This window comes from Eptatretus burgeri, chromosome 4 (genome assembly GCF_056783735.1).
Source record: "Eptatretus burgeri isolate ZD-2024b chromosome 4, Ebu_testis_v1, whole genome shotgun sequence".
Taxonomy (NCBI): Eukaryota; Metazoa; Chordata; class Myxini; order Myxiniformes; family Myxinidae; genus Eptatretus; species Eptatretus burgeri.
The window spans coordinates 134,438,547-134,456,552 of record NC_140964.1 but is presented as its reverse complement, the minus strand read 5'-3'; positions in this window follow the sequence as shown (position 1 = coordinate 134,456,552).

Sequence of the window (18,006 nt, the reverse complement as noted above, 5' to 3'; positions counted from 1 at the left end):
ACTCGTGTCTCTGCTGGCTGTGAGCAATAGGTCAACAGATGTTTGGGTCGGGCCTGGGGAGACATGGATTCACTGGATCATGGGGTGTGGTGTTACCGATGCCTGTGCAGGAGGATGAAAGTCCAAGTCTTCAGGTCCTTAGTGCTTCCAGTCTTGCTCTGTGGATGTGAGACTTGGACCCTGACCTGCGATCTGAGACAGAGACTTCATTTCTTTGGTTCCAGGTCTCTTGGGAGAGTCCTTGGCTATCGCTGGTCAGACTTTGTGTCCAACGAGCGGTTGCTGAGAGAGACTCAAATGAGATTGTTACCTGCATCGTCCGTAAGCGTCACCTGCAGCTGTTTGGACATCTGGCTCATTTTCCTGACACTGATCCTGCTCACTAATTCTCTCAGCGAGGGAGCCTCGTGAGTGGAGGAGACCAAATGGCCGACCTCATGCTTCGTGGTTGCAGCACATCGATCAGCATCTCGAGGAGATGGGGATGGGCCAGGCATCTGCCTGATGGGATGGCCAGACAGAGACCCCTGGATTGAACACGGAAAGTGGACGCAGCGACACGCTGCTCTGGCGCATGCTCCCATTCCTGACCTGACCTGACATTGCTGTTTTCCCGAATGCTCGCCATCTATTAATTTCTCCTCCATATTCCCTTCTCACTCCAATGTTGGAACCCAGGAATATGAAAGTTTACACCATTTCCACATGATTGCCACCCACCTGAACACTTCAATCTTCTAAGTTGACAAGACTTTCATCTTACAAAATTTTTTTTTTTAGGTTTAAGTAAAGACCAGCTTTTTCACTTTCCTTCTTCACTGTACGCAACAGTTTCATCAATTCCTCTTTGTGGTATCATCAGCATCGGTTGCATTATTGATGCCTCTTCATCTAATCCTGATCCCATCCTCGATGTCATTCAAGTTTGATTTCTTCACAATGTACTCACTGCACAGATTGAACAAATAAATGGAGAGAATGTACCCCTGTCTTCTGCCGTTTCCAATTCCAAACCATTGTGTCTGTCCATGCTCTGTTCTGACTGTGCCTTTATTTTTTGTATGCACTGTCTCGGCTTGTATGAGAGCAAACACACAGAAACGCACGAGGGGAGCAGGAGAGAAGAGGGATGGGAGAGGGAAGGAAAAAACAGTACGGGGAACAGAGACATGAGTAGATCTGTGGAAAGGGAGAGGGATGGGGCAGGGTACACAGAGTAAACAAGATGGACACAACAGGGACTTTCAGGAAGGAAAGCAGGGAATTTGAAGGGTGTGGGTTAGGGGTGGATTAGCAGGGGTAGAAAAGATCATGGTTTTGGATAGGGGAAGATAAGAGATGGTGGAAAACAGCTGCTTTGAAGACCTGGAGGGAAGAGCAGAATTGAAGAGTGGGAATTCATTCTAAAGGTGGGAAAAAGAGGAATGAAATGGTGAAGGTGAGCTGTGATTCTTGATTTTGGTAGTTTTACCAGAAGGGGGTTGCTGGCAGACCTTGAACACCCTGTGGAAATATGGGAAGTGGGGTCATATATCAGAAAGAGCAGAGGGGGCGAGGCCGGAGCGGAGAGGGTAGAAGACAGAAAGACCACCGACCTGCCTGCACAGAGAGAGACAGAGACGGACAGACCCAAAGACTCAGCCTCATCACTGAAGATTCCATTGATCCTAAATGCCTTAGCTTCCACAACGTGAAGCTGAGAAAGGTGAGGGGTGGGAGCAGCAGCACAACAGGGAGAGTGGTACTCCATCATGCTGCAGATGAAAGTATTGTATGTGGTCAGGACCTCAGGTGTGCCATCGAAGGACTTTGCACGATGGAGGATGCCCAGTTGGTGACTTGCTTTGTAGGCCAGCTTGGAAATGTGGCTTTCGCAAGAAAGATCATGGCAGATAGTGATATGCAGAAGCTTGAAGGACTTCTTTCAGTCTTGTTGCGAAAATAGATGGGCGAAAATAGATTTAAATCTTGTGTCCGAAACCCATCGCATTTTGTACCCACCTTACCCAGTCGCACCCAACTGTCCCTGGTCTCTGTGTCCTTTTCTTCTGACAAAGTTCAGAGTTTGCTGTCAAACCTCAACTCAGATTCTGCAACCGGTCCGGACGGTATCAGCCCACGTGTCCTAAAAACCTGCTCCTCTGCTCGAGCCCACCCTCTATCTGTTCGATTCAGCCTCTCATTTGCTCAAGGACTGTCTGTCTGTCTGGACTTTTCGGTTTTTGTGTCTGTCTGGACTGTCTGGAACCCCCCCCCATCTATTTTCGCAACAAGACTCTGAAAGAAGTCCTTCAAACTTCTGCATATCACTATCTGCCATGATCTTTCTTGCGAAAGCCACATTTCCAAGCTGGACTACAAAGCAAGTCACCAACAGGGCATCCTCCATCGTGCAAAGTCCTTCGATGGCACACCTGAGGTCCTGACCACATACAATACTTTCACCGGATTTTGGGTGGCCAGGTGGGGCCATGGCCCCAGGGCCCCCCACATTTAGGAGTCTCCCACAATTTCGATGACATTTTGAAAATCCCTTGAAAATGTGCTTCTAAAGTTTTATTATCGGTGAATGAAGATTGTAAACTCTTTGTAAGGATATCTGTTCAAAATTGTCCGTGATTGTGAGGGTCCTTTTCAAGCTTTGGCTTTTTCAAGCCGTTTCTTCCACGGTCCACAGAACGGATCCAACGTGGTCAAAAATTCCCGAGGCAAGCCTCGGGCATTGGGGGCCCGCATTCGAATCTTTTTTTGGATCGATCATCGATGCTTGAGTTGGTTGAGCGTGACCAACTAACTACGGCACTGCCCGCCAGAGCCCAGCAAGCACAGACGGAATACAGAGGTCCAGCCAGAGGAGAGGTGAAAAGGTGAAAGTCGATGTGGTAAAACTAGGCCAGGCCAGCACAGCACACGGCCGGCAGGGGTAGTATTGTACACACTGAAACTGCGGCTGGCAGGGAACGCCGTTAGACCCTGCTGAAGCTGCTGTCACACCTTGAAGATTTAGCCAGCGCATACCGACGTATGAAAAATTTGGCTAAAACACTGGCACACGTCAAATACGTGATGGGTAAGTTTTGTATACGTTAAGAGCATGCTGAAGCACGCTGGCATACGTCGTAGTACGCCAAGCTCGTCGACAAATTTTAACATGCTCAAAATTTTTGGACGTATGCCAGTGTATGACTCACACGTTCCGCATACGCTGACCATAAGTTGTAGGCACGTTACGCCATCGTTGACACACGTTAATTGTAAGTTACTCATAAGTCGAAACACGTCGAGGTAATGTTTAGCGTCAGTGTTCCAGACTCCATGGTGGTTTTTTTTTTTGTTTTTTTTTTCTTTGTATGACGGTGATGTTGACACTTCGATTTCTTGTGCGGTTATAATATAATATAATTAATAGGCTGCTGCTCAACGATTTAAATCATAACCGCACTAGAAATCGAAGTGTCAACATCACCGTCATGCCAAAGAAAAAAATAATAATAAATAAACCATGGAGTCTGGAACGCTGATGGGTTCCTCCTGTGTGAACCCCATTTTTACATTCCAATTCTCCGAAACGCTGCCAATACACCATTTTACGGTAGCTGTAAGTTAGTAACACGTTCAGTAAGTTCTGTGGTCGTCCGGAAGACGTCAAATACATCGACATACGTCAATATGCATTGGAGATACGTTACACATAGGTTCAAAGCACGTTAATCATAGGTTCAAAGCACGTTACTCATCGGTTAGAAATAAGTTACGCGTACGCTAAACATTACCTCGACGTGTTTCGACTTATGAGTAACTTACAAGTAACGTGTGTCGACGTGTGTCAACGATCGCATAACGTGCCTACAACTTATGGCCAGCGTATGCGCAACGTGTGCGTCATACGCTGGCATACGTCTAAAAATTTTGAGCATGCTGAAAATTTGTCGACGTACTCGGCGTACTACGAAGTGTGCCAGCGTGCTTCAGCGTGCTCTTAATGTATACAAAACTTACCCAGAACGTATTCGACGTGTGCCAGCATATTCAGCAATTTTTTCATACGTCGGCATACGCTGTCTAAAACGTCAAGGTGTGACAGCGCCTTAAAACTTCGATGTCTAGTGCGGTTATGATTTGAATCATCAAGCGGCAGCCTTTTAATAGGCTACGCCACGTGATCGTCAGCGATACACTGCCGCGCTATGCATACGTTAGACTATCGTTGGGCATAGGTTGTGAACGCCAACAACACGCGAAGCATTCGTTGGTATAAGTTATCTATATGTTATTGAAACATTCTGTGTACATTACTAATACGTTATGCATACGTCCATCTCGTTATGAATACGCCCAAAACTGGAAAAAAACATCAATAGTACAGCGTACGCCAGCGTTTTACATACATTTTGTTACGTTGCCATACGCTGGCTAAAACGTCAAGGTGTGACAGCGGCTTTACTGGCGCGCACAGCACAGTAACACGGTGTGACTTTCTATGTTCCAGGTGTGTGAAACATACTTGTTGTTCGTGATTCTGGTACGTCCCACGTGCACTCTGACAATATCTCGGTGACTCGGTACCTACCAGCTGCAGAAACCACAATGAGCGGCTTTGGTGAAGACAGGCACAAATCCAGGGCTCCACGGAAATATGACAGTGGTGCTCAAAAGCGGAAACGTTCCAATGAAAAAGATGAAAGACACAAGGCCGTCATCGACAAGACCCAGAAAATCTGAGTTTTTCACTCCTGCACAAACAGGCGATTCGTCCATGACAGAGGCTGGAACACCAACAGAGACAGAACAAGCGGATTTGGCAACGCAACCCCCGCATCAAGATTCGCCCAACATCTCGGAAGGTTCCAGCGATGAAGAACATGCATCAGATGAAGAAGTGCGAGATATACTGACTGATCGTGGACCTGGCTTTGCCAATTGCATTGGATGTTGGCCTCCTGAGTGACCGTCGTCAGAGATGATCGACTACTGGACATCACGAGATTTGGAGTCCCTGCAGAATTTGACTGGTCCCTTTGATTCATCCATATAGTTTGTTGAAGGTAGGAAATGCTGCTGCTCCAAGAATCTTTTCTTACCGTAGACTACAAAACAGAGAGTCTGTGAAAAGGTCCTGGCTTTGCTTCTCCACATCAAACGGAAAACTGTACTGCATCGCTTGCAAGCTCTTTGGAAGCGCTACTGCCCTGGGCAGGGAAGGATTCAATGACTGGAAGCATGCCAGTCGTTCTATCGAGGTGCATGAGCGTTCGCATGTACATTGTGCGAATATCATCCGCTTGTCAGACAGAGCAACATCCGCAGGTCGTGTGGACACAACTCGTCAAACAGGTGAGTGAGATTTCCTCCTTTTGGAGGGAGGTGCTGAAACGAAGTGCGAGCGTGATATCGTTTCTCGCTGAGGTCTAGCGTTCCGTGGATCGGATGAAATTGTTGGGTCACGGACGAATGGTAACTGCCTTGGTTTAATGGAATTACTTGCGGAATACGATCCATTTTTGGCACAGCACATTCAGAAATATGCCAACCAAGGTAGTGGCCACACCAACTACTTATCATCTACGACATGTGAAGAGTTAGTCTCCATCATCGGAAAATCTGTTCTGGAGAACATCGTTGCTCGTGTGAAAGAGGCAAAATACTTCTCTGTGTCAGTCGATTCTACTCCTGACATAAGCCACATTGACCAGCTCACAGTTATTCTACGATACATCGAGAATGAGGCTCCAGTGGAGCTTTTCATGACCTTTCTGAGCAACACAGGACACATTGGACTCCAGCAAGCGGTGACATTAATGGATTTTTTGAAAGCCACTGGATTGGACATCACTAACTGCCGAGGACAATCTTACGATAACGCATCTAATATGAGTGGCCGATACAATTGGATGCAGGGAATCATCAAACAGGAGAACCCTTTCGCGATATTTGTGCCATGCGTGACGCACTCACTGAACTTAGTCGGTCAGTCGGCCGTGGGATGCTGTAGATCTGCAGCAGCATTCTTTGAATTCGTGGAACAAGTGTATGTATGTTTTACAGCTTCCACGTCGCGCTACGCCAGATTATTTGACGCCCTGAAAGCCAAAGGTCTGCAAGTACCAAAGTGCCTCAGCGACACTCGCTGGTCGGCTCATTCTGATGCAACCCGAGCTCTTGCAGATGGTTACAGCGAAATCATGGATGTCCTCGATGAAATCGCAAACGATGAACAACTGAATAGTGAAACAAGAAACACCGACGAGACACTTCACCAAACGATGTGCACGCTCGAGATAGGGTTCTATGCTGGTTTCTGGTCTACTGTCCTTGGTAGATTTGATCGTACGAGTAAAACGCTTCAGTCGCAAGCTACCGATCTCAACACAGCCGTGCAGCTCAAGTCACTGGCGAGCTTCGTGCAGTCATTACGCGATCAGTTTGATACATTCGTTGTTGACGGAGTGGAGCGATCAGGTACAGAGGAATTCACTCATGGATAATGTAGTTGAAAGCGTAATGTCCGCCTCGCTCCTATGGACTACGGACACACTCCAGAAGTAGAACTAGACGACAAGGAGTCCTTTCACATCAGTGGATATGTTGCAGTGATCGACCTACTGCTGTCGCAGTTGGAAAAGCGTACAAACGCTTACAGCGAGATGATCGACAGATTTGGATTCCTGCGTGCTCTTGTTCAACTCGAAGTGGAGCAGATTCGAGAGTTGTGCTCGAAGCTCGTCGAGCTGTATCGGGAAGATCTATCACCTGACCTCACAGAAGAAATGATGCAGTTCCAAGCCATGAGGAAGGAGTCAGAGCCAGACTCGGGCCGTACTGAACACGAGATGTGCAGTTTTCTCATCGAGCGAAAACTCACCGATACTTTCCCAAACGTGGAAGTGCTGCTTCGGATTTGCCTCTCAGCGATGGTGTCGAACTGCTCTGGGGAGTGCTTGTTTTCGAAACTCAAGCTTATCAAGAACCATTTTTGCTCCACGATGGGGCAGCAGAGACTGGTCAATCTGACCATCATTTCAACTGAATCCGATGTGCTCAATTCCATGCAGGTTGACTGTACCCCTCACTCAACCCCTCCTCCCATCAACCATCCCTGAGGGATGGGTTGCCAAGGAGGGGTTGAGTGAGGGGTACTCAGGAGCTGAAGGGGGGGTTGCAACCCCCCGCCCCTCTAGATACGCCACTGCCAGTCAACCCTACAGTTCTGGATCATCCTCCAGTGACAATGAATGAGCACATGGTCAATCTCCCTTGCCACACTGACAGCGTTGGAATACCAAGTTCAACGATGAGCCTGTAGGTGCTGAAACCATGAATCAGCCACCTTAAGTCCATGACTTCTTGCAAAGTCAAGGAACATAGTGCTATTCTGGTTCACCGTTCCAGACCCATGGGGTCCAACGCATGTCTCATAACCATCCCTGTCAGTTCCTGTCGAGCATTGAAATCTCCCAAGACTAGAAGTGTATCTCACCCGGGGCACTGATCAACCACAGACTCGAGCGTGGCATAGAAAGCGTCCTGCACGGTGAGGTCACTCACCTCAGTCGGAGCATCTCCAGAGATCAGGGAAATGACACCCAAGGAATGACGAATCCTTAGTCGCAAAATACGCTCGTTGATCGGTGATACCTCAATGATCATTGGAGTCAGCTTATTGGAAGCAGTTACAGCAATTCCTTGGGCATGGTAACCATCAGAGTGACCAGACCAATAGCAGGTGTAACCACCCACCATGTTCTCGCCACAATCCAGTCTCCAAACCTCAGAGAGTGCTGCAATACCGATATCATCTGTGCTCAAGCATTTGGACAACAGAGACAGGAGTTCATCTTCTCTTAGGGATCAGACATTCCAGGCACCCACCCAAAGGAACTGCCTCAGGTCAACTCAAGGAGACCGCCGTCTGGTGGACAGCACCTCAGCACCATCCTGACACACACTACCGCAATCTGACCCGGGATGGTTTCTCCGTGGTTTCCCTCCTATCATCAAAGATTGGGGGTCTCAAAGGCTTTGCCCCAATCCCGTCATTCGGTGAGCCGCCCTGCGAATGGCAGTTGCACAGGAGGTACTCCACACAGAGTGGGTTTTCAGATTTATTTTTACTTTTTGAATGTTTTGTGGAATTAATGGTTTTACGGTGGACGGAGTGCAAATCCTGCCACCTACTTCCTCATCAAATGTAGCCCAACGGCAGCAGGCTGTCCACAGAAACAGTTGGGCACTAGAAATGGATGGCCATTGGATCACAAGGAGCTCCGACACCCTTTGACTGGTTTTGTTCTTCATCCTGATGAGTGTCCATATCATACACCCTTCGCACCAAGAAACTTGGTGGGGGAGACAGTTTCGTCGCCGACAACCCAACCACAGCCCAAGTTAGAACAGGTTTATATGGTACCTGTAGCAAGTCACAGATCTGATCTGATCTAATCTAATCTGACCTGACCTGAATCATAATTTGACCTGACTTAACAAAAATTAATGTCAGGATTGACAAAGATATGGATAGATAAAGAAGTGACAAAACAAACAAAGAGGAGGTTGGAGAATATCCTGGTATTACCAATTGCAATGTCTGCATGTGAGTCGTGGACAGTGAAAAAGAAAGAAAGGAAGAATATTCACAGTTTTGAAACATGGTATTGGAGATGAATGTTCAAAATTCCATGGACTTCAAGAGGAACGAGAACAGCATTCGGTCGAGTGCATAACTCTGCCAGGCTGAAAAGTTTACGTTTTGTATCCCATTGATCGGCCGAATCTACATCCATACCTTCACCAAAATCGAATTGGCTTGTTATCGACACCGACCAAACTCATCCACCAAGTTTTGTTTTAATCCACACACAATTTTTAAAATACCATGCGATATATCGTTTTTAGCCCCATTTCTCAATTGAAGAATCACTTTAAGGAATTCAATAAATTACTGTATCCAGTTCCGGATATCCACCAAAATCGAATCAATTCGTCCTCATCACAGACCTAACCTGTCCACCGAGTTGCATCCGAATCGGTACATAATTTTTTGAGATATCCTGCTCACAAACAGACAGACAGACAAGGGTGAAAACGTAACCTCCATCCACCTTCAGTAACAAACAAATCAGTGCTTGAAGAAATGAGACGACCTTTGGACATGCTTTGAACACCTCATCCACACAGAAAACAAAAGTCGAGAGAAATGAACCATGCTGGGTGTACATTTATTTACACACTTTTATTTTTTGTTTGCCCTTAAATCTTCAAAATACTGTAGTATCTGCTCTTGCAAATGTTATAATAACGAAAAGGGAAATTATCAGTTTATAAAACAAGGAAAGCCTTTTTCTCATCTTTTTTTTTTTCTTTTTTTTTCTCCGTTGCCTTTTTCTCATCCAAACTCTCTCTTCCTCTTATGTGGTGACTTCAATTGTCATCACGCCAGTTGGCTAAGTGTGGGTACCTCTCTCACCTGTCCCTCACCCAACTGTCCCTGGACTCTGTATCCTTTTCTCCTGACAAGGTGGAGAGCTTGCTTTCAAACCTCAAGTCAGATTCTGCAACCGGTCCAGACGGCATCAGCCCACGTGTCCTCAAAGCCTGCTCTTCTGCTCTTGCTCACCCTCTCTCTGTTCTATTCACCCTCTCATTTTCCCAAGGTCATCTGCCATCTGCTTGGAAATCTGCTAACATCACTGCCCTGCATAAAAAAGGTGCAAAAACAGATCCCTGTAACTATAGACCAATCAGCCTTCTCCCAATCATCAGCAAGGTTATGGAATCCATCATCGCTTCAGACATGAAATCCTTCCTCTTCTCCAATGGCTTGATTTCCAATCATCAATTTGGTTTCAGACCAGGTCACTCTACCCTAGATATGCTGCTACTGCTCTCCCATCAATGGATGGAGGTCCTCAATGCCAGACAGGAAATCCGAGCCGTATCCCTGGACATATCACGTGCTTTTGACACAGTCTGGCACCCTGCCCTACTCACCAAACTCTCTGCCCATGGTATTCAAGGCCATCTCCACTCATGGCTCGCAGACTTCCTCTCCTGTCGCAGTCAACGTGTGGCCCTAAATGGAGTTCTTTCATCTCCTCTTCCTGTGCAGGCTGGAGTTCCTCAAGGTAGCGTTCTGGGCCCTGTTCTTTTTCTGGTTTTCATCAATGATCTCTCGGACTCTCTGGAAAATCCTCTATTTCTCTTTGCCGATGACTCAACCCTCTGCCGTACCATCTGTCATCCCTCAGCCCGGCAAGCAGCAGCTTCTTCACTCACTGCAGATCTGGATAAAATCACAAACTGGTCCAACACGTGGAACATGTCTTTCAATCCAGACAAATCTCACACTCTCACTATGTCTCTTCGAAAGGACCGTTTACAAAACCCCCCCATCCACTTTCTCAACAATCCTCTGGAAGAAGTCTTTTCTTTCAAGCTTCTGGGTCTCACTATCTGCCATGACCTTTCCTGGGAAAGTCACATTTCCAACCTTGCCTCAAAGCCAGTCGCCGACTGGGAATCCTCCGTCGTGCAAAGTCCTTCCTCGGCCCTCTTGAGCTCCTGACCACTTACAAAGCTTTTGTCCGTAGCCTGATGGAGTACTGCTCTCCCCTCTGGGCTGGTGCTCCTGCCTCCCACCTTTCTCGACTTCACGCTGTCGAAACCAGGGCTTTTAAGATCATTGGCATCTCCCGCAATGAAGCTGAGTCTTTGGGCCTCTCACTCAATCACCGCAGGTTGGTCGGTGGTCTTTCTGTCTTCTACCGACTCCTCTCCAGCCTTGCCCCCCTGCTCTCTCTGCGATTTGTCCCAACCACATTTCCACAGGGCGCTCAAGGTCCGCCAACAACCCCCTTCTGGTAAAACTACCAAAATCACGAATCACTGCTCATCTTCACTCTTTCATTCCTCTTTTTTCCCGCCTTTGGAATAAACTTCCTCACTCTATTCTTTCCCATTCTTCCCTTCAGGCTTTCAAAACAGCTGTTCACCACCACCTCTTATCTTCCCCCATCCAAATCCTCGATCTTTTCTACCCCCGATAATCCACCCAAGCCCACTTCCTTCAATTCTCCTGCTTTCCTTCCTGAAAGTCCCTTTAATGTCCATCTTCCCCTCGCCATGTTCCCCGTCCCATCCCCATCCCTCTCCCTTCCACAGTTCACCTGTGTCTGTTCCCCAATGTTTTGTCCCTTCCACTCCCGCCCCTCTTGTCTCATGCCTCCTTGCTGTGAGTTGTGTGTTAGCTCTCATACGAGCCTCGACCAAGGTATACAAAAAAAAAAAAAAAAAAAAAAAAAAAAAAAAAGTGTGGGTACCTCTCTCACCTGTCATGGCACCTCAGCAAAAGCTTTCTGCGACTCATTGGGACTGACTCAATCGGTCAACTTCCCGACCCGGATCTCAACCAATGGTTCTCCATCTCTTCTGGATCTGATTTTGATAAATTTCCCTGACAATATCTGCTGCTCTTCCTTCGCTCTAATCGGTTCTTCTGACCACGTCCTTGTCAAAGTGGACATCTCTCTGGCTGTTATCAGAGAACCACCTCACCGCCGTCGAGTCTGGCATTTCACTCAAGCCGACTGGCAGGGTCTCCGAGCAACCATCAAACTTACAGACTGGTCTCCTATCACTACTTTCTCAAACATCAACTCATCCTGGGAATTCTTTCAAAGAAACTTGCTCTCCCTCATGCACAGATTTATCCCCTCTCGTGTTCAGTTGTCCTACCCTTCCTCCCGCCCTTGGTTTACTGAAGCTTGTGGCGAGGCAGTTGTCCTGAAACAACTTGCCTTTGCTTCATGGAAAGCAAACCCAACTGTGGGCAATCTCAGTTCCTTCCACAAAGCTCGGAACAAGTGGGTATCTACCCTCAGGAGAGCCAGAAAACAACATCTTTCTCATCTCATGTCTGAACTCTCAAACCTCTCTCCCTCCACAAAATCCTGGTGGCGTCTAATCAAATCTGGTTCTGGTGTATGTTCCCCCTCCATCCCCTCCCTTACCTCAAATGTCCGCACTGCTGATTCTACACGTGATAAAGCTGAATGTCTAAACTCGGTGTTTGCAGCTAAATCTTGTGTCCTAAACCCATCACTTTCTCCACCCACATTACCCAGTCCCACCCAACTGTCCCTGGACTCTGTATCCTTTTCTCCTGACAAGGTGGAGAGCTTGCTTTCAAACCGAGTCAGATTCTGCAACCGGTCCAGACGGCATCAGCCCACATGTCCTCAAAGCCTGCTCTTCTGCTCTTGCTCACCCTCTCTCTGTTCTATTCACCCTCTCATTTGCCCAAGGTCATCTGCCATCTGCTTGGAAATCTGCTGACATCACTGCCCTGCATAAAAAAGGTGCAAAAACAGATCCCTGTAACTACAGACCAATCAGCCTTCTCCCAATCATCAGCAAGGTTATGGAATCCATCATCGCTTCAGACATGAAATCCTTCCTCTTCTCCAATGGCTTGATTTCTGATCATCAATTTGGTTTCAGACCAGGTCACTCTACCCTGGATATGCTGCTTCTGCTCTCCCATCAATGGATGAAGGTCCTTAATGCCAGACAGGAAATCCGAGCCGTATCCCTGGACATATCACGTGCTTTTGACACAGTCTGGCACCCTGCACGACTCACCAAACTCTCTTCCCATGGTATTCAAGGCCATCTCCACTCATGGCCCGCAGACTTCCTCTCCTGTCGCAGTCACCGTGTGGCCCGAAATGGAGTTCTTTCATCGCCCATTCATGTCCAGGCTGGAGTTCCTCAAGGTAGCGTTCTGGGCCCTGTTCTTTTTCTGGTTTTCATCAATGATCTCTCCGACTCTCTGGAAAATCCTCTATTTCTCTTTGCCGACGACTCCACCCTCTGCCATACCATCTGTCATCCCTCAGACCAGCAAGCAGCAGCTTCTTCGCTCACTGCAGATCTGGATAAAATCACAAACTGGTCCAACACGTGAAACATGTCTTTCAATCCAGACAAATCTCACACTCTCACTATGTCTCTTCGAAAGGACCGTTTAGAAAACCCCCCCATCCACTTTCTCAACAATCCTCTGGAAGAAGTCTTTTCTTTCAAGCTTCTGGGTCTCACTATTTGCCATGACCTTCCTGGGAAAGTCACATTTCCAACCTCGCCTCAAAAGCCAGTTGTCGACTGGGAATCCTCCTCGTGCAAAGTCCTTCCTCGGCCCTCTTGAGCTCCTGACCACTTACAAAGCTTTTGTCCATAGCCAGATGGAGTACTGCTCTCCCCTCTGGGCTGGTGCTCCTGCCTCCCACCTTTCTCGGCTTCACGCTGTCGAAACCAGGGCATTTAAGATCATCGGCATCGCCCGCAATGAAGCTAAGTCTTTGGGCCTCTCACTCAATCACTGCAGGTTGGTCGGTGGTCTTTCTGTCTTCTACCGAACCCTCTCCAGCCTTGCCCCCCCTGCTCTCTCTGCGATTTGTCCCCATCACATTTCCACAGGGCGCTCAAGGTCCGCCAACAACCCCCTTCTGGTAAAACTACCAAAATCACGAATCACTGCTCATCTTCACTCTTTCATTCCTCTTTTTCCCGCCTTTGGAATAAACTTCCTCACTCTATTCTTTCCCATTCTTCCCTCCAGGCTTTCAAAACAGCTGTTCACCACCACCTATCATCCCCCATCCAAATCCTCAATCTTTTCTACCCCCGATAATCCACCCATGCCCACTTCCTTCAATTCCCCTGCTTTCCTTCCTGAAAGTCCCTGTAATGTCCATCTTCTCTTCGCCATGTTCCCTGTCCCATCCCCATCCCTCTCCCTTCCACAGTTCACCTAATGTGTCTGTTCCCCACTGTTTTGTACCTTCCACTCCTGCCCCTCTTGTCTCATGCCCCCTTGCTGTGAGTTGTGTGTTAGCTCTCATACGAGCCTCGACGAGGTATACAAAAAAAAAAAAAAAGCCAAAGTTCTTGCAAATACTGATGCTGACAATAATGTTTTAACAGTTTTTAAAGACCTTATTCAGGCCAGACAATGCATGGAGTTTTATTTTCCCCAAAATGTCGATAATTTAGAATTGTATAAACAGAAACAGTGTTTTTGGAACACACTGTGTGAAGTAGATCACAATGATCTCAAATGTTCATTTTTACTGTGTGCATACTGTTTTTAATACCTTACCTTCCTGTTTTGTTTTGAATCATGTTGTTCATACCTTTAATTTCTTGTTTTGCATTCCATGTCTAACTGTTTAACTTTGTTTAAATGAAGGTGTACAAAAGTCAAGGTCTTTCTCTCACCTGTACTAGTGTTGCTGCTTTTCAGCAGGAACAGAATTCAAAACTCCGAGATCACAATTAACAGAACCTGTCTGAAACATAGATGAAGGGTTTTCCGACAAGTCATTTCCATTTTTGGATAAAGATGAAAATATGGCAGCTGGCTGTTTGAACTTTGCCAACTATGCTGAAGCCCTTGAAACAGATCATGGAGACCCATCTCATCATATAATTAAAGTAGGAAACTGCAAAAACAATGCAATGCTAAAATGTTGAAGCGTGCTGAACTAGAGCTCCAAAAATACAATCACCTTCAACGAGATCATGCAATTTTGTGCTCGTGTTTCTTGTTGTTCTTTCGCAAATAATTCTGCATGGAAATCATGACTACGTGTTGTATAAAAAGACACATCCAAGCTTATTTCATGTTCACAAAATGAAGGGATGAAAAGGAACAATGAGAAAAATACATTTGGGGAATGGGAAAATGGGGAGGTGGTTTGGTGGGTTGGGGGTGGGGAAGGAAAGATTTTGGGGGTGGTAGGATTAAAGAGAAGAGGAGGATGTATGCGGAATCTTTACTGGAATGCAAATCAAACTTTATAGCAGAAAGTAACAAACTTTCCAGTTGGAGTCAAAATGGAATTGTTTTCCCCACAAACTGGGAACAAATTTCCCATCACCATAAATGAGGTGATGGACAGAAAATGAATCAAATGACAATTTTCTAATCATAATACAGCACTCTGTTAAGTTCCACAAACCTGGAACAACATGAGGAGAAGCACTGCTCGATTCTTGTGTTGTTGGATCATCTGACTCTTTTACCTGAACAGATGACTTCCAAAGGTTTTGAGGAATATCCATTTGGTAATCATTTCCCTTTTCCAGATCACCTTCACCTGCACACAAGTCGACATTTAACACAACATTGTAGAAAGAAGGTAGACATGTAAACTGTAGTTATTGAAGTTTACTTTACAACGCAGAACTTGATTAAAGTTTAAATGAAAATATTAGATTTTAAAAGATTCTTTTTCAAAGAAAGACCAAGTTGCTCAGAAAAAAACCCTACAATTTTCATATTTTGCGAGTTTTATCCAGCAGAAGGTTGGAGGTTTTTTTTTTTTTTTTAAAGCAAAATGAACAAACAAAAACATCTGATTGTTCAACCCAAGATTTCCAAGATATGAGGAATTATATGATAAATTTGGCTGTTGAAACAAGGACAAGCCTGTCCACACCTCCACAAGAAGCTTGGTGTTGGTTTGGTGGCTTGGGATCGGAGGGTCATGAGTTCGAGCCCCGTCAACCACCAAATTAACACCAGGGGGTTGACTCAGCCTGTCATCCTTCCGAGGTCGGCGAAATGAGCACCAGTATACTGGTAAGAGGGGCACTGCATCAGCGGCATAGCCGCGCCCCTAAACAATGATGCAACCAGCAGCCAAAAAAGCAGCACATGATGGGAACCTCTACAAGAAGTTAAAAAAAAAAACTACCAGCTGTGTCGGGACAACTTTTTATGCCATTGAACACAGAATGATTTGGAATTTAATGCAGTTTAAAAAAAAAGGCTTATTTTAATCAAGAATTCAAAGATGTTGGACAACACAAAATTGCTCCAAGGGATTCTACAAGTTAAAACTAAAAAGGTGAATGGAAGATAAAGGTATTTATTGACATGCTCGGGTGTATAATATAGTGACATTCCAGATTTGGGTCTAAATCCATCATCCTGAGAGCGGGGGGGGGGGGGGGAGGTGCAGACATCAGTGAACCCGATTCCACAGATTCCAGGAACGTTTTCCAGCTGCACATTTTGGAATCCAACAAACTTTTGGCAGAAACTGGAAAGTTCTCGAATAACATTCTCTAAGTTGACGAACAGACTTCCCAACAGAGAAGAGCCTGCAAGTTGGATAACCTGCGGCTTTAAAAAAGAATTCACAAATTTACAGAAGTCAGCATACGTTGCAAATTGAAATTTCTCTTTGGCGAGTGAGAGGAGCTCTGTTCGCAATGAATCCGACTCTGCACAAACTCGAAGAACCTTCTCATTCTCAATTCCAAGCTTATCGATCACTGTTTGGGCTGTTTCTGCTCTCAGGCCTTGTGATTGGAGCCATTCCAAAAAGCTCCCCATTCCACTGGTGACCTGCCAGGAACACAATATTGATGTCAATAGAGGAAGTGTTGTTCTATTGGTGTGGTCGTCCAGTCAGACCAGTTGCCCTGTTCAAATCCAGTGAATCATATCAATGTGACAGTCAAGTAAGACCGTTTGGGGGGTTTTTCCCCACCAGATTATGTGTTTATGCTGAGATACCGTTTGAATCGTCCAGCGTTGCACCAATTAGGGCACACACATCGCGTGCAAATTAGGCTGAGGAAGCTTGATGTGCAACGCGGTGCAGATGTGCGGTGTTGAATCACCACGGCCAATCATTTCCTTTACAGGTTTTTCTATCTCACCACAGGAAAACCACGACAACCAGAATTCACCCCGAGACGAGGGATATTTAATAAACAAAGGCAATGGGAAGGAAACACAAGGAAGCAATACAATATCCAACTGGAGACTTGATTAAATAAGGCAATTCTCTGGATGTGTGTGCATATGAAAACCAGTGAAGAATACAGGGTTGAGCAGATCTCCACCAAAATTTGCATACGTGTTGGTAGTACACCGGGTTAGGTCGTGGGCACAACCTTCCTTACCTCCCCACCCCGACAACCACCCCAGCGAAGAGATGGGGAGACCACTGACTATTTTTACCTGTACACGTGCAACAGTGCAAGTGGTTTACTTACCCCTGCTGTGGACAGGGGGATTTTCGCCGCGGCACAAAATATATTCACCCCACCCAAACCCCATTCTGCTCGAGTGGGTGTTTTGAGTGTATTCTGTATTCACAAGACAAGGATGGCTGTCCGTTCGTCCGTCCGTTAGCTGTTCCGCCGATTGACTGTGTGAGAAGGTTTGGTGCAATATGATTGGCTCCTGGCAAGATTGTCGTATATGCTTAATAAAAGCTGATATTTGAAATCTGATTCAATATTTTGATGATCAGAACTCATGGCCTTAATAATTATGTTGAAATCTGGAGGTAAATCGGAGAAAATTTCAGAAAAATCGATTTATTAAAACCGCATACAATAATACGCTCAGCAGGACACGAGGTAAAATTGCTCTAAACAGAAGAGTTCAATTCACAATCACCAAGAGTTCCCTGTAACTTTTCTCTTCAGTGTGAAAAACACCAAAAGTGATGGTTAAATACATCATCATATTGTTACGAATCTGGAACCCATCGCACACAACATACAGGTCCGAGAGAAGTTATATCGGTAAGTATGTGTATTTCGTTTGGGTCCCCGTCCCTCGTTTAATGGGTTAATAAATGTACATGCGCTGTGAGTTATTTTAATAGTTAGGATTTGTACTTCACTCACAACAACAACTACGGCTACTGCAGCTCCAAATACAACCACTACGGCCACGACAGCTCCGAATACAACAACAACGAAAACCCTCTGCTCCCGGCATTCTCCACGCGCTCGCTGGAATGAGAGTGTGTTCGGAATTCGTTCAGGACTGAATTCCATACCCGAATATGGTCATGAACTGGTTCGCTTGGCAGCGCACCAAGTAAGGGAAAGGTCATGTCCCACCTACGGCGAATGGGACATGCTTAGTGAACCACGCCCGCGAGAGATAAAAAGGAACGGAGAGCAAAGAATCGTGGTTGA